Raw genomic sequence first — 24,233 nt, forward strand, 5'->3', positions numbered from 1 at the left:
GTTATAGTGATCATAAAGACAATAAGAAATCATTGGAGCTTATTGAATAGGGCATTAACATGGTCAGACTTAAGTTTTAGGAAAATCACTTTTGTCAGCTCTGTGGAAAATAGTGTAAAGGAAAGAAATTTGAGACAAGGAAACCAATTGAGAGGTGAGAATTTTAGTTGGGTGGTTACGATCAAATATAATTGATTGTATATATGGGATGAAAGAGAGGAATCAAAGATAATACCAAGCATAATAATTCTGAATGTGTAAGAAGATAATCTGCTCAAGTCAGAAGTAGGAAAGTTTGAAAGGAGTAGGATTTAAAAGGAAAAAATATGATGAGCTTAATTTTGTACATGTTGAGTAGTGAGCTTCTTATCACTGGAAATATTCAGACAGAGAAAGGATGACCACTTCATGGAATGTAGGGAGTCAGAATATCATTTAAATTGCTTTCTGATTCTGAATTTCTGTTATATAAATTTTGATTGAGATTATAACAATACCTTTTGATTTTAGAAAAGTAGTAATACCATGGAACATTGGAAAGAAGGCTGAATTAGAAGTCATTTCCTCTGAGTTAAATCCTAGCTCTGATCCTTGCAAACTGTGACAGACTATGGGTAAGGTATTTAACGCTCTGAAGTTCAGTTTCCTTATCTTTAAAATGGGGTTGTGGCTAACAATACTACTTGCACTTTCTACCTCACAGGGTTGTTGGGAAGGGACATGCAAAATAATTGCAACTTATTCTTTGCCAGCACATTTGAAAATCAGAGATTCCAAGCAATAAAGAAGATAATGTTTATGTCATTGAGAAAACTTTTTCTTTTTTTTTTTTGATAGATAACATAAAAAATACATATGTTTCTCTAAGTTCATGATTTTACAACTTGGTCCTTCTGAGTATGAACAACAAATCTCCTTGACATATAGTCAAGTTTGCACCATTTAAAATTATAAATATATAAATATGATCATTGATTCTAGTCCTAAGGAAATACACAATAAGAATTCAAATAATGTAACTACATTAATGAGATCTAGTGCCACTGATTTTTTCCCACCATTTTTGCTGATAAATTTTGTTAAATATAGGAAGGTTTTATATATAATGTATATAGGAGTATAGCTTTAGAGCCCAAATATTAATTCTATTATTCTATTCTATTAATAGAAAAATTAAATGACTTGTTCAGGTTCACACAGTGTTTGAGATAGAATTTGAATGTAGGTAATCTAGTTCAGTATTCTAGTCACTATGTTACACTCCATCTTTTATAGTGAACACTACTTATTTTAAAATCTGTTTCCCTCCTACTCCATTCCCCTTTCACCTTGTCTGTCTCTGATCTCTAATGCCTGGATATCTTTCCTTCCTATTTCTGCCTGTTAGAAAGCTTAGCTTTCTTCATGACTCAGACCAGGCACACTTCCTTAGGCATTTACTTAATTAACCCTTGCCTATTTCAGTTTCCTCAACTGTAAAATATAGGTAGTAATAGCACCTACCTCCCAAGATTGTTTCGAGGATTAAATGGGATATTTGAGGAGAGCTTTGTACAGTCTTGATATAATAGATACTTTTTAGATATCAGTCATTGTTACTATTGTTCTTATAATTCCCTTCTCCCAGAAATCTCTCTCCTTCCCTGACTTGTAAATGTTCCCTCTCTCCTCATAATATTTTGTATTTATTCCTATATATGTTTTATTCTTCCCCTCTGGAAATAAGTTATTCTGTGAAACAAAGGACATTTCAGAGGTGGATGACTCCAAATGCAAACCTTTACTTAATCTGTTCAGGTCTTCCTCTTCCATAAAGGGAGAAAATTTCAACTTTCCTGCTGTAAGCAAGTAATGGCTTCTAAAGATGCCCTGTGGTGAGCAGGAAACTGTAATAATTATTTATGTCCTTGAATTACTGTCATGATTTTCCCCCCTTTGATTCTACTGCTCTTGCTAGATGATTTCAACTATATCTCATTTCCTGGGTTTATTTTGGCAAAGGAAAAAAATGATGAACATCCACTTGCTCAAGCCCTAGTGCACCCCCTCCTGCCTTTGGCATCAGATATCAACTCATGACTAATTCTTATTTAGCTGTGTTGGGAGGAATTCAGTTTTACTGCTTGTGGAGTGATTCTATTCCCAATCCTTCTCATTGGATAACTTGTCATGCCATTTGACGTGGAAAAAAGGAACAGGTTCATACCAGTGGTGCAGATGATATCAATAGCCAGGCTGGTTTCCAATCCACACAGCAGGTTAGACCTTGCAAATAGCATAATACTAGTAGGTTTTGTAAAAGAACACACTTGTTCAGATGCCTGGCTATCCAGAACCAAACTGTTGTGAGATGTACCTCAGCCACATGAATCACTTTCATCTGGGTGCTTTGCTAGTTTTCCTTGATTTTCTCTTATACTTTATAGCGATTAGCCTTGTCTGATCTGCAGTTGTGGAATTCTTATTGAGATTTGAGATATCACTAAGCTTTGTTCTCCTTTTTCTTTTGGCATTTAGTTTTTTAATATTGAGATCCAGGAGCATCCTATGGCCAGAATTTTCTTATTGATTTGATTTTGTATAATGAAAAAGTTTCAAAAATTAAAAGATAACAGATCCTTTCTAGGGAATCTATGGGAGAACAAAAAGGATTTTACATAATGAGAAAGTAGCAGTGGTAACATCTGCACTGATGGAGGGCATGATGAATTAGGGATACAATGATGTAAATACTAAAATAAATATCTGTTGGACATTCCTTCACTAGCTACTCAACCTTCCTCAGCTCCTATTAAGATCAATGCTGCTTGGGAGCAACTAGGTGGCACAGTGGATAGAGCATCAGCCCTGGTGTCAGGAGGACCTGACACCAGGCACATAGCCTGTCACATAATACTTAAGTGTGTAACCTTGGGTAAGTCTCTTAACCCAATTGCCTAGCAAAAAACAAAAAAAAAATTTTAAAGATTAATACTGTTTTAGAGAAATAAATTAGCATGGTTGATAAAGTTCAATCATTAAAGTCAGGAAGATGTGAGTTTAAACCTTGCGCCTGATACATCTTAATTTTGTGATCTAATTCTGATACATATTAGTTCAAGATCAAGCCATAAAATTACTATAATATTACCAATATCTAACTCTTTCATTTTTAATTTATTTTTATTAAAGATATTATTTGAGTTTTACAATTTTCCCCCCAATCTTGCTTCCCTCCCCCCACCCCCACCCCACAGATAGCATTCTGTCAGTCTTTACTTTGTTTCCATGTTGTACCTTGATCCAAATTGGGTGTGATGAGAGAGAAATCATATCCTTAAAGAGAACAGAATTCTCAGAGGTAACAAGATCAGACAATAAGATATCTGGTTTTTTTCCTAAATTAAAGGGAATAGTCCTTGTGCTTTGTTCAAACTCCACAGCAGCTTATCTGGATACAGATGGTACTCTCCTTTGCAGACAGCCCAAAATTGTTCCCAATTGTTGCACTGATGGAATGAGGGTTGAACATCACTCCCATGTTGCTGTTAGGGAGTACAATGTTTTTCTGCTTCTGCTCATCTCACTCAGCATCAGTTCATGCAAATCCCTCCAGGTTTCCCTGAAATCCCATCCCTCCTGGTTTCTAATAGAACAATAGTGTTCCATGACATACATATACCACAGTTTGCTAAGCCATTCCCCAATTGAAGGACATTTACTGGATTTCCAATTCTTTGCCACCACAAACAGGGCTGCTATAAATACTTTTGTACAAGTAATGTTTTTACCCTTTTCCCTCATCTCTTCAGGGTATAGACCCAGTAGTGGTGTTGCTGGGTCAAAGGGTATGCACATTTTTGTTGCCCTTTGGGCATAGTTCCAAATAGCTCTCCAGAAAGGTTGGATGAGTTCACAGCTCCACCAGCAGTGTAATAGTGTCCCAGATTTCCCACATCCCTTCCAGCAATGATCATTATCCTTCCTGGTCATACTGGCCAATCTGAGAGGTATGAGGTGGTACCTCAGAAAAGCTTTAATTTGCATTTCTCTAATAATTAATGATTTAGAGCATTTTTTCATATGGCTATGGATTTCATTGATCTCCTCATCTGTAAATTGCCTTTGCACATCCTTTGACCATTTGTCAATTGGGGAATGGCTTTTTGTTTTAAAAATATGACTCAGTCCTCTGTATATTTTAGAAATGAGTCCTTTGTCAGAATCATTAGTTGTAAAGATTGTTTCCCAATTTACTACATTTCTTTTGATCTTGATTACATTGGTTTTATCTGTGCAAAAGCTTTTTAATTTAATGTAATCGAAATCATCTAACTCTTTTCTTACCAGCAGGGATTAGTTTTTCCTAGAGGGAAATAATTTTTTAGGGTTTTTTTTTGCAAGGCAATGGGGTTAAGTGGCTTGCCTATGGCCACACAGCTAGGTAATTATTAAGTGTCTGAGGCCATATTTGAACTCCTGGCTCCAGGGCACTCCACTGTGCTGCCTAGCTGCCCCAGAAATCAACTTGACATTGGGAGATGATTAGCTCTTGTCTCCCTTCACACAGTTTCTTGAAAAAGGGTAGTAGTCATTTGAAAAAATTCCATCAACATGGAGTCAAGGATCCTCTTCTGAAGACTTCTTGAGTCACCTGATGTCCTGAAACCCTGATGCCAAAACAGATTTCTATGTAGAGATAAAATGTAGGAACATATTAAAAAGCTAAGGATCGTTGCATCCTTTTTGATTGTTTTAGTATCTCTTACTATGTTTGGGCTAAGTAAATTTTATGTAACTTTCCAATGATTTAAAAGCGTTTTCTTTTGTTCTAGTTTCAAACTTGAATTATCAAGGTGCTAGAGTTAAGAGATGACAAGGCATAGAGTTTTCTCTCCCCGTTTTCCTTCTTGACTATCCTACTAACTGTTTAAATGACTTACACATATCTTATTTCATAAAATCAAACCTGAACTACTTGGTTTTGACACACATATAATGGAAAAACTCTGCAAAGGGTTGTCTCTGCAAAGACAAATACAAATCCAAACTAAAACTAAAAGGAACCACAGTGCTGATATGGAGAGTATATTCTTATCTCCTCATCTTATTTATCTTTTTCAGAGATAGTTGATGAAAGCCTTTGGAGATAATGCCAGGGAAAGTATTTTGAATTGGGTTAGAAAAGGGTTCCTAGGTGTTCTATGTACAGGGTATAAAGATGCAGAATGAAGTAAACAGAGCCAAGAAAACAATATACAGCTAGAGACTTGGAATGGGATAGGTATTTCATTCTTAATGTCAAGAAAGTCTTAGAAAATGAGGATTTCAGAGATTGAATATCAGGTGAGAGTAGGGTAAGATCTTTTTTAAAAAAAATTATTTAAGGCAATGGGGTTAAGTGACTTGCCCAAGGTCACACAGCAAGACAATTATTAAGTGTCTGAGGCTAGATTTGAACTCAGGTCCTCCTGACTCCAGGGCCAGTGTTCTATCCACTGCATTACCTAGCTGCCCCAAGATCTTTCTTCATCACCATTAGCAAGAACATTCATAATGTACCTAATCTGTAAAGTAGGGAATTAATCTAATCCAATTCAATAACTATACATTAAAGATCTACTATGCCAGACTCTGAGTATCCTAGAGAAGTGAATAGTAAAAAGAAAGATAGAACCTTATTTCAAGAAACTTGTAAGATAGAATCCCCAAATTAGAATTGGTTTGTAATCTAATGAGGAGAGACAACATACAAAAAGAGGGAAAAAAGCAGGGGGAGTTCCCAAGAGGGATCAAATGCCTTCTTCTTCCATGAAGTTCGTACCAGGCAAAGCAGCAAATGAGTGTGTTCATCAATCTAAAGGTATGTACCATTCCTACTTTTAAAAAAAATTATATTTTCCTTAAATATTGCCTATATTTCTCTAACACTCCCGCTCTTCCTCCCAGAGAGTTATCTCATATAGCAAAAAAAATGGAAAAATAAAAAAGATAAATGAGAAAAAATAATCAAAAATGACTACTACATTAACAAATGTGAAAATATACAAAACATTCTACACTCATGAACCTCTCAGCTCTGCAAAGGAGTTGGGAAAGGCATTGTCTAAAATCTCTTTTTTGGGAATCATTTGTTTTTTTGTAATTTTGCAAGTTTCAATTTTTATTATTTTGTGGTTGATGTTTGCATCGTTTTACATTTATGTTGTAGTAGTCATGTCCTTCTTGACATGACTTAAATTTCACTTTGCATCAGTTCAGTTTTTTCATACTTTTGCTTTTTCACAATATTCATTACTTATTACTATACACATTGCTCCTTTACATTCATGATATTCATGTACCACAATTTATTTAGCTATTTCCTGATTGATGATTTACTTTGTTTTCAGTTCTTTATTACCACAAAGTGCTACTATGGATATTTTAGCATATACTGGTACTTTTTTTAAAAAAAATCAAGATAATTTACACTTTAGTGTGAAATAACTTGTCTTATGTCTTTTCTTCAAAAGTAGGCCTGGAATAGAAGGAGAAACACATCATTCCTCTTTAGCAGTAATAAGTCACATGCTAATATGGAAATATATGTAACATGACTGAACATGCATAACCTATATCATATATCAGATATCCCTAGGGTAAGGGGAGGGAAGAATGAGGGGAACAAAACTACAAAAATGAATGTTGAATATTATCTCCATATGAGTGGAAAAACAAGTAAGAAAGAAATGATTGAAAGCATGTCACTGTAGAAGAGAGAGAAAATTACTCTTACCAGGCTATAACTTAGAAATCTTTTTTTTCCTTTTTTTTATAACTTAGAAATCTTAGAAATTTCCGTTATTCCATGAAACGCTTAGAAGTATTCATGAGTCCAAAGAAGGTTTTATGTTAAAGGTGATATAAAGTTTGCATAGCCTAAAAATCCTATTTTTATATTTGCTTCTAAATTAAAGACCTTATACTTTTTAAAGTAGTTAACAGGTCATGTTTTCTGGGACATATTTAGGTGAGGAGAGATGGATGTATTTGAAGTTAAAAGATCTAAAGGACTAAAAGATTTGCCTGAGATCTTGTAGCTAGTAAATTAAAGACTGCACTCTCATCATCTCTCAAAAAAGAAAGAAGTCACATAAAGAAGATAAGAATTAAAGTGACATCAAAAATGTGTTCAGAGAAGGTGAATCATGGAATAGACGTTAAATGAAATGTAGAACTTAGAAAAAGAAAAGGGTATAGAATATGACAGAGTGCGCCAACATTATATGCAAAGGAGCAAACATATGATGAGTTTAGCCTTTGACAGAGTCCGGGAGGAAGCTGGCTATAATGTATATTCAGGATGTTCATCTAATTGGAATATTCATACTACTGATTCTGAAAATGTTCAGTTCAATTAAAAAACGTTTATTAAATATATTCTATGGGCAAGGCATTGTGCCAGGTGCTGAGGATACCAATACAAAAAAAGTCTCTACAGTGAAGGAGCTTGTTCTATATGTTCTACATTCAACATAAAGACAAATAATAAGTAATTTGAAAAACAACTTGGGAAATGGGAAAGGCTTCACAAAGTAAAGGTATCTGATTTGAAGAAAGGTAAGGATTTTGAGAAAAGGGTGTGAGAAGGAAACATATTAGAGGTTCAACTATAGGTTTTTCTAGCCACTCACCTGAATCTGTTCAGCACAGTGCCTTGGCGCCCCTTAAACTTATGTATATAAAACTTATGCTTAGAGGGTATAATCAGTGGGTGTGACTATGAAACATATACATTTTATAAAAAAAGAGTTGTTAAGAAAGCAGTTATTTTGCTAAGGGATAGGGACAGATGCTTTGCAATTATATTCACATGTAATATGGGGGGGGGGGTTAGTAATTTCATAGATTTTGCAAGTTCTACATGAGTGTACAACTTTCTATCCCACAGTTCTGTGTTCCTTTTTATACACATTTTTATAATTTTTTAAAAAATCACCACAGTATTTAATGCACCCCTCCTTTCCTTTTTTATGAAAAGTAGTATTTTTTTAGAGAAATAAAGGTAAGTACAACTGATCAATACTTTGAAAAACACCAAAACCATGTGTTAATGTATAACACCTTTGAACTTCCTATCTACAGAGAGAAGTGGGCTTGGAGTATCTTCTCATCTCTTAATTTGAATCCTATTTGATCCTTAAAAATTTTTTTATATTTACTTTTGATTTGTTAGTGTGTAACTTCTTTTCATTTACACTGATGAACTTACTATGTATATTGTTTTCTTTGCTTTTTTTTTTTACTTTGCATTTGTTCAAATGGATTTTTTCATGTTTGGGGTATTCATTACACACATCATTTCTTATAGCACAGCAATATGGCATTACATTGATGAACCACAATTTGTTTAGCCATTCCTCAATTTGGTCATTTACTTTGTTTCCAAATCTTACCTCTCAAAAAAGTGCTGTTATAAATAAATTGGCATTAAAGAGGACATTTTTCTTATCAGTGGCTTTCTTGGCATATAAACCTAGTAAGGGAATCTCTGGTTCAAAATGTATGACTATTTTAGTCACTTTATTTTCATGATTCCCAATTGCTTTCCAATATATTAATGGACTAATTCTTCCATGACCTCTTCAGTATTGATTGTTGCCTTTTTGGGGGTATCTTTTTCCAATTTGCAAGGTATGAGGTACAATCTCAGGATGTTTTGATTTGCATTTCTTTTATTATCAGTGATTTGGAATGTTCTTTCATGTGATTGTGAATACTTTGTATTCTTTTTACAATTATTCATATTCTTTGACTATCTATTAGGGAATGGTTATTAGTCATATAGGACATATTTATAAATATGTTATATATTATAGTTTTCTTATACAAATATATATGATTAGGGTTTGGTAACCAAGATATATAAACATTCATAAATATATATGAAATGTATGCTAAATATTTATGCATTGATATTATTTTAGATAACATTGATTAATATTATCAGTTTTGATATAATTATAATCTATCATTGATATTATCTATAATAATAAAGTATGTTCATTATTTGGTATCTTGATTACCAAACCCTTATCAGAAATTTTATGCAAAAATTTTTTCCATTTGACTACTTCTTTTCTAATTCTATAGGCATTAATTTTGTTCAGAAACTTTTCAGCTTCAAATAATCAAAGTTGTCTATCTTTTGTAATTGCCTTTCTATCTCTTACAAAGAGGAAAGGGAGGGAAGCCAAATCCTATAAATCTCTGGAGAGTCACTAGAGAATACATAGTATTGATTTGAACTTGGGAATTCTAAGCAATACAGTTTGAAATTATTGTTTCTCTCTATGAACAGGCATAGAAGTGACTCCTTGATGCTCAGTTCATGCTTCCTTTTTGTCAGTCTTTAGATGAAAGAATTAACAGTCTGACATAGTATAAGGGATGAACTCTGGAAAAGTTTCCAATGAACTTGAAAAAAAAATAGAAGTTCTTAAAATCAGTTAATTTCTCAGGTTCAGCAGTGCCATCACTAGTAGAGAGAACTTTGACTAATTCTTGTCACATCTTATCTTTCATGGATCAGGTCCCAGTAGCACTCTCCCCATCATGACATGGAGAATCATGACATTGTCATTCTACAACCATGTTGTTTTGACATGAAACTCCTCTACCACAGCTGCATCATTTCACTTCATATAATCATTTTCTGTCTCTTTTCTCTACCTAGCCAAAACTCCTGCCTTTCTGTAAAGAAGAGCAAGTGGGTGGATAAGTAGAAGCTTTTGGGAATGCAAAGGTATAGTAAGTGGAATGATCCTTGTTCAGGGATTCTTGGGGAGAACAGTTGGTTGTCCATTTTTGGCTGGATATGGAGTACATGAAGGAGAATAATCTGAAATAAAGTTGGAAAGGAAATTTCAAATAGTTTCTTCATGAATGCATATTTAAATTTTAAAGGTGATACAGAGGGTTAAAGGGGGAAAGGATTCAGGGGGTAAAGAGAGGGGGAAGATATCTTGTTTCTTTCAAATGGGTGAAAACTTCACCTACTTTTGAAATGCAAGATATAGGAAAGACTTTTTTTAAAAGTTATTTCTCAAACTAATACCAATCAATGCTAATGACAACAATTTCCAGAAGAAATAGAAAATATATATACTGAAATTGGAGTACAGTTCTATATAACAGTAAGTAAGGGGAAAAGAGAATGATACATGACTTTTATTTGGATTGCTAGCAAAGACTGCTTCTTTCTTCCCTCTTTTCAGTCAAAATGTAGTTTATAGGAGATCAGGAATAATATGTGCGTTGCATATGTATTACACACATGCAAAAACCACACTGCTTAATGCTTAAACATAATTTATGTGACATTTTATGCCAGTTGTAATTTTTTTTTGTTAGGTTTTTTTTTGTGCAAGGCAGATGGGGTTAAGTGGCTTGCCCAAGGCCACACAGCTAGGTAATTATTAAGTGTCTGAGGTCTAATTTGAACTCAGGTACTCCTGACTCCAGGTGCTCTATCCACTGCACCACCTAGCTGCCCTCAGTTGTAATTGATTAAAGACTATGGGTTCTATGAAAAATTTTCTCATTAAGTTTAGACAAACTGAACAAAAGAATACAAGTCATTCTCATTGATCATTGATAAATTAAAGCAACTCTGAGATGCCACCTCATACCAATCAGATTGGCTAAAATAACAAAAAGAAAAAAGAAAAGAAAATGATCAATGTTGGAAAGAATGTGGGGAAACTGAGATACTAATACATTATTGGTGAAGTTGTGAACTGATCCAACCATTCTGGAGAGCAATTCAGAACTTTGTCCAAAAGGCAATAAAGCTATGCATATTTATATTTATAACAGCTTTTTTTATAGTGACAAAGAGTTGGAAATTGAGGGGACGTCCATCAAATGGGAAATGACTGAACAAGCTATGAATGTAGAGCAAGAAATCACAAGTGACCTGACTTCAGAAAAACATGGAAAGAATTTCATGAATTGATCCTGAGTGAAGTGAGCAGAGCCCAGAAGAGCATTGTATATACTAACAGCAACACTGTGCACAATGTTGCACTCAACCCCTCTCAGCAGTTAAATGATCAAAGGCAATCCTGAGAGACCTGTTAAGGAAAATGGCACATCCAGAGAAAAAAAAATTATGGATGCTGAATGCAGAGCAAAGCATACTGTGTTCACTTTAAAAATTTTTTTATGCTTTTTACTTTCTTTCTCATGCTACCTCCCCCCCCCAGTCTAATATTTCTTTCACAACATGACTAATATGGAAATAAAGGCAGTTAAATAGTGCAGTGGATAGGGCACTGACCTGGGAGTCAGGAGGATGGGAGTTTGAATCCAGTCTCAGTTATTTGACACTTATTAGCTGTGTAACATTGGGCAAGTCTTTTAACCCTGGTTGCCTCACATCCTGGGTTATCTCCAGTCATCCTGATTCATATCTGGCCACTGGATCCAGATGTTTCTGAAGGAGAAAATGAGACTGGTGATTTAGTACAGCACCCCCTCACTCAAATCCATGACATCCCCTGATGTCATGATCCTCTTTAAGAACAAAGGACAAACATCATCAATATGGAAATAGCATGATTGTACATGTGCAACCTATATCAGATTGTTTACTACCATGAGGAGAGGGGTTGGAATGGAGTGGTAGAAAATGTGGAACTTAAAAGTTTCCAAAGGATAATGTTGACAACTATCTTTGCAGGTAATTTAGGAAAAATGTTTGGAGTTATTAACAAATAAATTTAAAAAAAGGTTGCATGGAAACTTACCAAGTATAGAGAATTTGGTATCAAAACAAAAGAGATAACAATATCTATTTTTATTGAGAATAAGAGATGTTTGATTTACCTTACTTTACATTTCATGTATATTAAACCTGTATCGATACATAATTTGTGTACCAAAATTCATTGAAAACAAAGGCTGAAGTGAAGAATCAAAATTATTGTAGCAATTACTACATTTACAAAAATAAAAATCCTATTAATAGCTCTCAAATTTACATTGTCTAAATTACCCTATTTATCATTTCTCCCATATCATCCTATAGCACAATTGCATATAATAAATAATTTTAATTAAGAAAACACAGCAAAATTTTTAAAAAAGACTTTGAGTATAAAAGTCATTTTAACTATTACAAATGTCCAAATTAATCATAAAGGGCACATGAAGAAAAATATACCTGAATCCAGAGAAAGAATTGATAAATATAAGTATATATAGAATAATTTTATACATACATATATATATGTATACACACACACACACACACACACACACACACACACACACATATATATATATATATATATTTGGGTCTAATAGTAGCAATCTCTGAGGGGGGAGGAAGAAGAGGAAAAAGGGATAAGGAAATTTGCTTTGTATTTAAAAGGAAAAGTAAGTTGAGCATAGTGGATGTCATGTACAATCATCTTTTTAATTTATATTATGGAAATGCTTGTTTTATTCTACAAATTTTTAAATAAATAAAACAGAGAAGCTTGATAGCCCTTCTTCAAAACCAATGCAACTATTTAGGAATACACTTGAGAAATGGACAGTCCTGTATCTGTTCAATCTTTAAACAGTTCTACTGTTGTCTTCTTTACTTTCATCTTCATGTTATCCCTTACTTTTGGCAGTAAACTGACTCATTCTGATTACTGTCTTTACCACATCACTAATGTTTTCTCCTTTCAGTAAATATTTTTTACTGAATAACCTTTTGCATTTCTTATTTAGGTGAAAAAAGAGATGACTTTTATTGAGTCTCAGATCACTCCATAATTTACTATGTTAAAATGAGCTTTTCATTTTTGTATTTCTGACAGTCAGAGACATTAGGTGACACAGTGTAGTCAAGAATACTGGGTTAAAAAAAAGAATACTGAGTTCAAGTCTTACCTTGGACACTTGGTAGCATTGTCACCCTAGCAAATGACTTATTCTCCCTCAGTTTTCTGATCTGTAAAATGGAAATAAAAGCATCTAATCTACCTGGTGGGTGCTACAGTGAATAGAGTATATAACTTTGAGTCAGGAAAATATGAATTTTGTTCTTATTTTAATCAAACTATAAAATACTCTCCTGGTAATTTGATTGGTAGAGCATTAAAAGTATAAGTTAATTTTGGTAGCATAATTATTTTTATTATATTGGCATGGTCTACTCATGAGCACTAAAGTATTCCTCCTGCCATTAATTCTTTTTCTTTTAGGTGTTTTTTGCAAGGCAAATAGGGTTAAGTAGCTTGCCCAAGGCCACACAGCTAGGTAATTATTAAGTGTCTGAGACTGGATTTGAACCCAGGTACCCCTGACTCCAGGGCCAGTGCTTTATCCACTGCGCCACCTAGCTGCCCCCTGCCATTAATTCTTTAAGGAATGTTTTGTGATTGAATCAATACAAGTCTTTTTTGTATTTGAGGAGGTTTATTCCCAGAAATTTTATTCATTTTGTAGTTATTTGAAATGAGATTTCCTTTTCTAAAATTGCTTGTTGTGTTTTGTTATTATTACATAGAAATGCTATTGATTTTTTGAAGATTTTTTTAGTTTACAATTTTGCTGAAGCTACCAGTTGTCTCAAATAAGTAACTGCTGATTTCATGGGGCTAAAATATCTTGTCATCAGCAAATATTTAGTTTTATCTTCTTTTTCTATTACTATTGCTATCATTTCCAGTACTAGAAGAAATAATAGGAGGGAGAATAGGCATCCTTGCCTGTCTGCTATATTAATCAGAAAAGGTGCTAGTATATCCCCATTGCACATGATGCTTGCTTTGGGTTTTAGAGATTACTTTTATAATATTTTTTAAAAAGACTCTCTATGCCTATACTTGTAAAGTTTTTAACAAAAAAAGAGTTATTCTTTGTCAAAAGTTTTTTCTGCATCTATTGAAATGATAATGTGGTTTTGAATATTTAGAGTTTTCATATGATTAATTATGATGATTGTTTTCCTAATGTTAAATCATCCTTGGAATGAATCTCAACTGATCATAATGAATGATTTCTTGGATAAAACACAGTAATCTCTTTGATAGGATTATAAACTGCCGAGTCAGTATTCATTAGTGATATAAGTCTGGTTGTATTTCCATGTTTCATTTTCCCCTAGTTTAGATATTAGGACTATATTTAACTCATTGAAGAATTCTGGTAGAGTTCTTTCCCAGTTTTTGAGAATAACTTATATAGTATGGTACTAACTATTCTTTTACAAAGATCAGGAAGTAGGAAAATGGATTAGCCTAGTTCCTGGCACCTTTACAATCTAGATTACTTTTCTTCTCCCAGTATCACATTATCAATTATACCTTTCTATGTACTTGCATGTTGCATACACTCACACCCACATTGGTGTGTAACAAGTGTTTGTATATATATAAACATATGCACAAAATGTACATGCCTATGCAAATGTTTGTGAAAACATGATATTTAAAGACACATACATGCAAATACAGACACCTTTAGTTACATCTATACCAAGATGAGGCAATAGTGTAGAATATTTGTATATTTCTGTTGATGTTTCTATAACACATGCCATACTCAAATATATATTAATGCGTCTGTGTATGTTTGTATATTGCCTGACTCTAAGAGAGATCATTGTATGTAGGGTAGATGCCTTTCAGTTTAAGAACACTTGGATTTTAATACTGATTCTGGACAAGTAAAACTCTGTCAGTAACTCCTGGCAAGATCTTTATTGATACAACAGATTAACAAGCGTAGGAAGTAGGGATGATACAGATTTGACCTATGCTTTCATGAGTGTGGGGAACTGCCAGTATGGAAACTTCATATCTAAATCTTACACCTGTATACATATGACTGTATGTTTACATACATATGTGTAAAGATCATATATGTGCATATATATTCTCTATTAAAATCTAGAAAGGTGGTAAAGTATTCGTCAGTTCCTTGTGGTCTCTATATAATAATTATATATTCATTTTTCACCCAGCTGCTCCTCTAGACTTCATGATCTCTAGAAACTCATTATTCTGCAAAATGACATCAACTACGAAATTAACATCTCCTAAGTACCCCCTGCCCCAGGACCTCTCCCTCTTTCTAGTAAGAAAGAATGGAGGGCAGATACCTGGAGAATCATTCAAAGATGGTACACGGGACATTCACCTCATCAATTCCCTCCTGGATGATTTTCTGGACCTCATGCTCTCTAGATGCTCATTATTCTGCAAGGTGAAATCCACTCTGCTTCCTCTCCTTGCATGACTTCCTAATCCCCTCACATAAAGTATCTTCTCCCCTTTTCAGCTTCTTTTTTTTAAGGTTTTTTTGATTTTTGTAAGGCAAACGGGGTTAAGTGGTTTGCCCAAACCCACATGACTAGGTAATTATTAAGTGTCTGAGACCGGATTTGAACCCAGGTACTCCTGACTCCAGGGCCGGTGCTTTATCCACTGTGCCACCTAGCCGCCCTTCAGCTTCTTTTTATGTGTTGTCTTCCCTCATTAGACTGTAGTCTCCTCAAGGACAGAGATTGTTTTTTGCCTCTGTTTATATTTCCAATGCTTATTCTAGCAAATTGGAGACGCTCAACAGATTTTTGTAGACTTCTATTTTTGGATTGCTAGATTAGGAGAAGTAATAGAGGAAGGAAGAAGAAAAAACAGGAGGAAGAAGAAAGAAGAGAAAAAGAAGAACAACAAGAAATTATGTAACTAAACATTGTAGGTGCAAAGTGGTTGCTACTGCCTTTGTTAGCAAGGAGAAAGGTTACTTTGTGGAGGGAACAGTTAGGGAGAAGACATCTAAATGAGTCAGCTCTTGCTATAGTTTACTTAAATTAGTAATGTAACCACTAGAATTGCTGTAAGAGGGAAAATAATATAAAATACTTGATCTGCCACAACTTCTGATGCTGTTTGGTACTAGCTAGAGAACTAGGATGAAAAGAGGGTTGATTCATTACTACCACAAGTTCCTCAAGGCCTGGGGTGGGAAAAAGAATCTGGGATAGGTAAAGTTGAGTCATTTTCAACTCTTCTTGATACCAAAGGCATTTTCATCATTTGGTCTCCTCTTTCTCTCCTCCATCATCCTGCCTTTGGAGTAGAAAAATTCAGACTTGATCGGTCAGTACTCAAGCAATAAATGTTTATTAAAGTATTTACTATGTGCTGGTAACTCTGCTAAACATTGGCAATACAAAAAAGAGGAAACAGATTCAAGAATTTAAGCCAGAGGGGCAGCTAGGTGGTACAGTGAATAGAGCACCTGCCCTGCATCAGGAGGACCTGAGTTCAAATGTTAATACTTAACTGTGTGACCTTGGACAAGTCACTTAACCCCATTGCCTTGTTAAAAAAAAGAATTTAAGCCAGTAAAAGTTAATGAGAAGGGTAGAGAGGGAAGAGGGATTGAAGGTTATGTACTACAGTGGGTCTGGAGTGAAGAAGACCTAATTTCAAATCTTTATTAGCTATGTGACTCTGGACAAGTCACTTAACCTCTCTCTGCCTCAATTCCTTCATCTATAAAATGAGAATAATAATAGCCAGTATCTCACTTTGTCGTAAGGATAAAATGAGACACTTACTAAATGCTTATGTCCTTCCTTCCTTCCTGCCTGCCTTCCTTCCTTCCTTCCTTCCTTCCTTCCTTCCTTCCTTCCTTCCTTCTTACAAGAGATTGGCATTAGCAGTCATTTATATAATGCTTCATGTTTTAAATAAACATAAAATCTTTACATATAATAGAACCTAGTTTAGGATAATGGAAAGAGTGATGGGTTTAGGATCAGAAAGATGAAAACTTTAGAGTCCAAGGGATGCTGAGTCTGAGTGCTGACACTGCTTCTTACTACATTTGGAACCCTGACAAGTCACTTGACCATTCTCTGAGTCATGTAGTATTCTCATTCTTATTATCTTTTTCCAGTGCCTAATCTGACTTTTTAGAGGCCAGAGCTCCTCAGCACTGAACCCAGTTCATTAAAAGTTAGGACTGAATATAGAATAGGGAGTGGAGCAGGATCACACTCTAGTCCTTGTACTTACAGCAATGATTCCTCTGTTGGAGTCCCTTTGTATATTCATTTTTTTGTAGCTACTTCAGGAAATTTATATTATAAACTCTTCTTTTAAAAATAAAAGGCAAACATATGATTAGTATCATATGTTTGCCTTTTCAATAGGTGGAGGAGAAAAGGAAGAAAGAATTTGGAATTCAAAATTATTTTCTAATATTAAAAATAAATAAATGTATATTTTTTACTGGGAGATGTTCACTTCTGTTCTTCTATGGATTCTGTGGATCCAAAATTTGTTAAGAGACTTGATTTATGTCAAGGAGAGAAAGTCAGGAGTGCTTAAAACTACCAGCTTCTCTCTACCATCTTGGAAGTAAATGTAAATTTTTTAAATTCCATTTTCTTTCTAATTGGATAAAACTACAAACCATATTAATACATCAATAGGAACTTGTCCACTCTCATTTTGAGTTAATTTTCTCAAATGATTCATTATAGTGGCCTGGAGGGTATAGCAGAAAGAGGTATAGTTAAATTTTACTGGCTTTTAATTATTTAGTCTAAATGTTTCATTAATTATGTACATATTAGTGAAGAGAGAAATCTTAATTCTTCCTGGTTGAAAAGTTACTAAATGTATTTTACCTTCCATTCTATTTTATAATTTTCATTTTCATTCTAGTTTCTTCTCTTCAGGAAAGTAGTAGAACTTCAGGAAATGGTAGAACTATCATTTTATAGCTTTTGCCAGAAGTGAAGCCCTCAACTCACAATTATTAATGTTATCAGCCTCCTCCTGTTTTATGTTGGTGTGGTATGTTAGGCAATCTTATGTTATTACTATGCCACATCATGGATGAAGGAAATAATAAGATAACCCCATGCCAGGGATTCTGTAGAGTAGACTCATGTTTTGGGTAAGTTTTGAACAAGATGATCCTTAAGAAGCCTTCTTACTTAAAGATTATACGATTTTTAAAAAAATACAATTTGCACACATTTTTGCAGGCAAAGTTCACTTTTTATCAACAATCAGCTTCCACTTGGATTATATCATGCTACAATAAATTCCCAATCTCATTAATGTGGGCATACTCTGCAAAGATGTAGATTATAATTCAGTTGAGTTTATCAATCCTTGGCTATCCTTCTTTATATTTTCCTGATTATTAAATTAGCATTTTTTCTTTCTCCATAAAAATTATCATTGAAAGCTTCTACATACACCAAAACACTTACAGTAGCTCTTTTTTTTTAGGTTTTTGCAAGGCAATGGGGTTAAGTGACTTGCCCAAGGCCACACAGCTAGGTAATTATTAAGTGTCTGAGGCCAGATTTGAACTCAAGTACTCCTGACTCCAGGGCCGGTGCTCCATCCATTGCACCAATTAGTCACCCCAGTAGCTCTTTTTAAGGTAGCAAAGAATTGAAAACAAGGCTAGTGCCCTTAGATGGGGCAATGGCTAAACAAATTATGGTACCTGGAGTTCAACAGACACTGCTGTTCTAAACTTATGTCCAGACACGTAAACCTGTGAGTGATTTCTTTGGAACATTGCAACAAGCATTTCATAAATATCTACTTTATGATGGGACTAAAAACACTGCCTACCTTAAAGTGGTTTCAGTTAAATTGAGGAAACAACACACATAGTGAGAACCAATTAAAAAGAAAGGCTTTGACTTGAGAACATTGAGCTGGAGTGGGAATTGATTGGGGAAGTTTGTTTTTTTTTTTTAAAAAAGGGGGGAGCAATAGTCACACCTCCTACAATTCACTTCCCTGTTTTAATGGGTCACTCTTTGCTGACTTATTAAATATGTATATTGGTATAATTTGGTTTCAAACTAGTTTTTTAAAGGCTAGGAGAAAAGAATAAGAAGAGAATAAGACCTTCCATAGCAAACAATTCCTCTCCTTAATAACATATATAGTAAGTAAAGAAGAGAAGGCTAGAATTTGATTTGAAAATGACAGTCACTAGAAAAAGAGCTTTAAAATTCTCAGATTCCTTCATGCAAAACTGAGGAAACCACTATGGTCAAGGGTCAATGTAGTTCTCACTTAATGTAAGTAGACTGCTCTGCAGATTTCTCCCTCTCCTTATGGTTCTGTGTGGTCCTGCCCTGGAGTTCAACAGACACTCCTGTCCTAAACTTATGTCCATACACTATACAAATAGTGTCCATAGTTCTTCAGCCCTTGAAACATCTTCATTGCCTGGGGCCCTGGAATAAAAGCAGCTTCTTATGGCTTCAGGGCCTGGAAAGGAGAAACCCTGACTGAGGGCTTCTAACAATCTTCCAGTATCTGGAAGGAATTTGAGCCTTCTTGGGGTTATGCTCCACCACCCCACCTCCCCTGGAGAACCAAATTTGTGGAATATTGGATTAACGTCAAATGAAAACAATCTGTACCTGATTCTAAGTTAAAAGACCAAGTGAATACTAGTCCCTTTGGAACTCATACTAAATACTATGTCCTCTCAAAGTAAGCTTTTTGGAGGAAGGGATTTGAGAATTTTAAAGCTCTTTTTCTAGTGGCTGTCATTTTCATATCAAATTCTTCACTTGTTATACATGCTATTGAGGGGAGGATATATTTGCTATGGAGGGCCAGAACTATCCTTCTCATTTAAAAATGTGTTCTACTGAGTACCTGCTCTTTTCCTGGTCTCCTTGTGTGGTGCCTTTATATAAAGATCTTTAGTGATGGGAAACTCATTCTATTGGACAATTAATTGTTGGAATGTGTTTTTAATATATTAGAATAAAATCTATCTCCTTTGCAACTATTTCCAATTGATCTGAGCTCTGCCCTTGGGGGATAACATATAGTATCAATATAATATTCTTTCCATGTGTATGAAAATCTCATTCTCCTTTTGTATGGATGTGATCATTTGTTTATTTTTATCCTGAATTTAAACACACAATGGTATTTATGAAACATGAATCTTCAATTAAAAAAACTTGCTTTCATAATATCATGTATATATCAGTATGTATGTATGTATGTATATACACATATGTTTATACTTGATAAATTCTTTGCTATCTTCAAAACAGACTGCCTTGTTTATGCCTCTTTTGAATTGCCTTTTATTCTCTCCTATGCATTTTTAAGAAAATGTTTCAATGATCCCTCTTTGGGAATGCATTGATATTACTAACTCTTCTTCCCCCAAACTTTCTCCCAATAAACTGAAGAAAGAAGGGAGAAGAGAATCCTTATAAAAAATAAAGTCAAACAAAATGAATTTATTCAATGACCATGTCCAAAAATATATATCTTTGTCTCTTGTATCTATCAATCACCTCTCAACTGGGAGAGGAAGGACTTTTGGAGAGATGTGTAAATTCTTATTGGGAAAGTGGGGGCAGTGAATAAGGGAACTCTTGAAGGGATGGGTGAAGAGGAAGTTAACATGGGGGAGAATAAAGGGGGTAAAAAGTGAGACTAAGAAAGAAAATAGTGAGTAAAAATAAGATGAGGAATATTCACAAAAAGTAATTAAAATTTTGAATGAGAATGGGATGTTTATAGCAACTCTCTTTGGGGAAAGAACTAGAAATTGCACAGCTTGCCATCAGCTATGGTGTATAGTGATGGAAAGCTACTATGCTATATATAAAAATGATGAACTCAAAGATCATAGAAATGCATGAAATGATGAAGAGTAAAATGAGCAGAACCAAGAGAATATTGCTCATTAACAGTAATATTATTTTAGAAATGGTTTTGAGCAACTAAGTAATTTTAACCACTATAAATACACAAATTAAAAAGAAAAAACTGATAAATAGAAGTATAAAGTTTGTATGTGAGGTTATGGTAAAAGTACAGAACAGGTAATAAGTAGTACTTAATTAAAAAGACTGAGCTTTCTGTGGTTGTAACTATTTTAAATATGAAAGAATGCTATGGTGAGAAATGAAATTTAAAAAAAAACCTGCATTTTAAAAAAATGATGATCCAACTGGAAAAACAGCTAAAATCAGTTTCCTTGTTGGATGATGTTATTTAACTTAGATAAGTTATATGTACATGATAAACATTTAATATTTGTTGAATGAATTAATGTATTTCATAATCCTAATGAGTCAAGTCTAGGGGTCAGTAATCCTTGAAAAGTGATATGCCAAAAATGATTCAGGTAGAGTTAGAGAAGAGGAAAATGAGGAAGGCATAGCTGAGTCACTGTCGAACAGGTGAAAGTTGGGTATGGGCAAAGTTGGTCTTCCTGACAGCAGAATGGGCAATTCACCTATTTGGTGAATTTATTTTACTTTTAATTTGAGGAATGCTTTTCCTCATACTGTCTTAAGTCCTTCATTTTTTCTTTGTCACATTATGTACATTTCACCAATTAGAGAGTCATTTCCATTAATAAATGACTTCTTTTAATATGGAAGAATTTCTGGGAAAACTATCACAGTAATTTAATTTTACTTTCTCAGCTATATATTAAAGAAAACTAATGTATACACTTTACACAAAGGGATTGAGAGTTTTGATTGGGGGGGAGGAATAAGTAATTATTATATTATATATGTGTTAGTTATCATTGCTACCATTATCACCATCTTTATCTTCACTGTCATGCAGTGAGAAGAAGAATGGTGGTATCCTTGACAAAGAGGAGTGGGCTTGGAAGGAAAGATGAGTTTAGTTTGTGACCAGTTAAATTGGAGATACCCACAGACTATGCAGGTTGAAAGAGAACAATTGGAGAGTTTGAACTGGAATAGAATATGAGGATTTAGAAATCATATGTTTAGAGATAATAAATTAAACCCATGATAAGGTAAAGAACACAGAACTTTGGAAAATATCCACATTCAGGAGACCTGATATAGATGGGGATGTAGTAAAGGAACAGTTGAAATACCATTTCACAATTTCACCACTATTCACTACTACATTTCACCAATCGCTATTTATTAGTGTATCCATTCTTCCAACATTGATCATCACCATTTTTTTGTCATTTTTGCCAAATTTCAGGGTGTGAAGTGAAACCCCAGGGTTGTTTGTGATTTGCACTTCTCTTTTTGCTGGTGAATAGAACATTCTTTCATATGGTTGTATTCATCAAAGTTGATCTATTTATCCTCTGTTACCTTCTTTTCTTGTCTGGATAAGAATGCATCTTCTATCTTTAGTTGTGAGAAGTATATGGGTTTTGTTTGTTTGTTTGTTTGTTTGTTTTTTAGTTTTTGCAAGGCAATGGCGTTAAGTGGCTTGCCCAAGGCCACACAGCTAGGTAATTATTAAGCGTCTGAGGCCAGATTTGAACTCGGACTCCTGACTCCTCCAGGGCCAATGCTCTATCTACTGCACCACCTAGCCACCCCTGAAGTATATGATTTTTGATATTAAAGTTCTGTATCCATTTAAAATATACTGAAGAATATGGGACAAAGTGATGATTTGTTCTATGCCACTTTCTTTTCTCTATATTTTCTCTATATTTTCCTTGCTGATTTCATCAGCAAGGTTTAATTTTCATTCTCTGTGAAGACTCCCTAATCTATATGTTGCATTCACACATCTCCAATTTATATTTCACACTTGGCTAGATGTTCTATTGGCTTCTCAAGTGCAAAACTCCAAAACTGAACTCTTTCTTTCTTCCCAAATCCAATCCTATTCCAAATTCTCCATTTCTATTAAGGATACTGACATTCTTTCATTTGATTACCACCTCAGTGTTATTCTAAATTCTTCACTCTCCTTCACCCCATATAACCTCAATTCCCAAATCTTATTTCTACCTCTATATTCTTTCACATCTGTCACCTCTCTTTTCACATTGCTACCATTTAATTCATCATGACTTCAGTATCTTCATCCTAGAGCTAGGTGTTGTAATTGGTCTCTGTTTTTCTCCCATCCTGTTGCAGGCCTACTTCAGGTCTACCTTGTGCTTTAGATTTGGGATTGGAACAAAATAGGACACTTGTAGGTCATCTAATTGCTACCATGTCCTAGCATGGAAAGCACATGCAGAGCTGCTTTTCTCATCTTATGTTGGGAGTTTGGTTTTTAGGTACTAGAGAGAGTGGACTTGTTTTGCTGCTAACACAGGACAAAGTGGAGGGAGAGGAAACCTGACTTCACTGATAGGGACAGAAACCACAGGTAACCCTTACTGCTGGGCCACCAAGGGAGGTAGTGGGGTCTGGAAGCAGTCAGTGGAGGAACCATTGCCACAACTGCAGTCATGAAAGGTGAGAGGTCCAAAACCTTTTATGTAGGCAAACTTTCCCAAAATGTGACAGAAGCTCTAATTCTTCAGATTTTCTGCCAGATTGGGCCTTGTAAAAACAGAAGGATATAGAATGGATACAGTTGAGAATGATCCTTATTATTTTATAAAATTTTTATAAGCACTAATCATACAGTTGCAGAACTAGCTGATGTGGATGGACAGGAGATAATGGGCAAGGAAGTCAAAGTGAATTGGGGGAAAAAAATGAATTGGGCAACAATCCCAAGCAATCATAAGAAAGATATAAACAGTAGTATTGTTGTCAGCATACTGTATTCACAAGTCTTAGTTCATTTCAACATGGATTCACATAAACTGAATGCTGTAATGATTAGACAATCAAAATTGCAAGGTGAGGTCTTTTCCATGTCTTTAATGGTGATTTCAGACTAGAAATTACAACTGAAAATATAAAAGTGGCTATCGCACCATTACAAAGAATAGTAGAATATTAAGTTGTTGAAAGACAAGGCAACAGGAAAGTCAAATGGGATATGGTTTTGTTTACTTCTTCAACAAATGGAATGCAGAAAATGTCTTATAGCAAATGGTTAGGGGCTTAGAGGAAGGCAAATCAAAACCACCTGGGTAACATGAAAATTTCTAGTTTCAAAGAGTATATACACACACACACACACACACACACACACACACACACATATATATATATATATATATACACATAAATATATGCAATTATCTTTTTGATGCTCTGAGAAAATCAATCCAGTTCAAGCAATTGCAATATATATGGAGGGTACTTCAGGACTAACAGAACAGGCACTTTGACAGATAATGGAAATTCAAGTCTTCCCTGTCAATTTAATCTCATTTGTATGGTTCAGTTTCCATGGGAGTGATGCATTGCATTGCTTCAGCCTTATGATTGCAGAACAAGTTGTGAAATGCTTTTGAGGCAATGAAACTCTTGATATGCT

General features: G+C 34.5%; 1 pseudogene; it reads left to right on the forward strand.

The window, feature by feature from the left end:
* Nucleotides 1-23,247: 23,247 nt before the first annotated feature.
* Nucleotides 23,248-23,709, forward strand: LOC141496841 (cytotoxic granule associated RNA binding protein TIA1 pseudogene; annotated as a pseudogene).
* Nucleotides 23,710-24,233: the final 524 nt, after the last annotated feature.

The sequence above is a fragment of the Macrotis lagotis genome, chromosome X, assembly GCF_037893015.1.
Source record: "Macrotis lagotis isolate mMagLag1 chromosome X, bilby.v1.9.chrom.fasta, whole genome shotgun sequence".
NCBI lineage: Eukaryota > Metazoa > Chordata > Mammalia > Peramelemorphia > Peramelidae > Macrotis > Macrotis lagotis.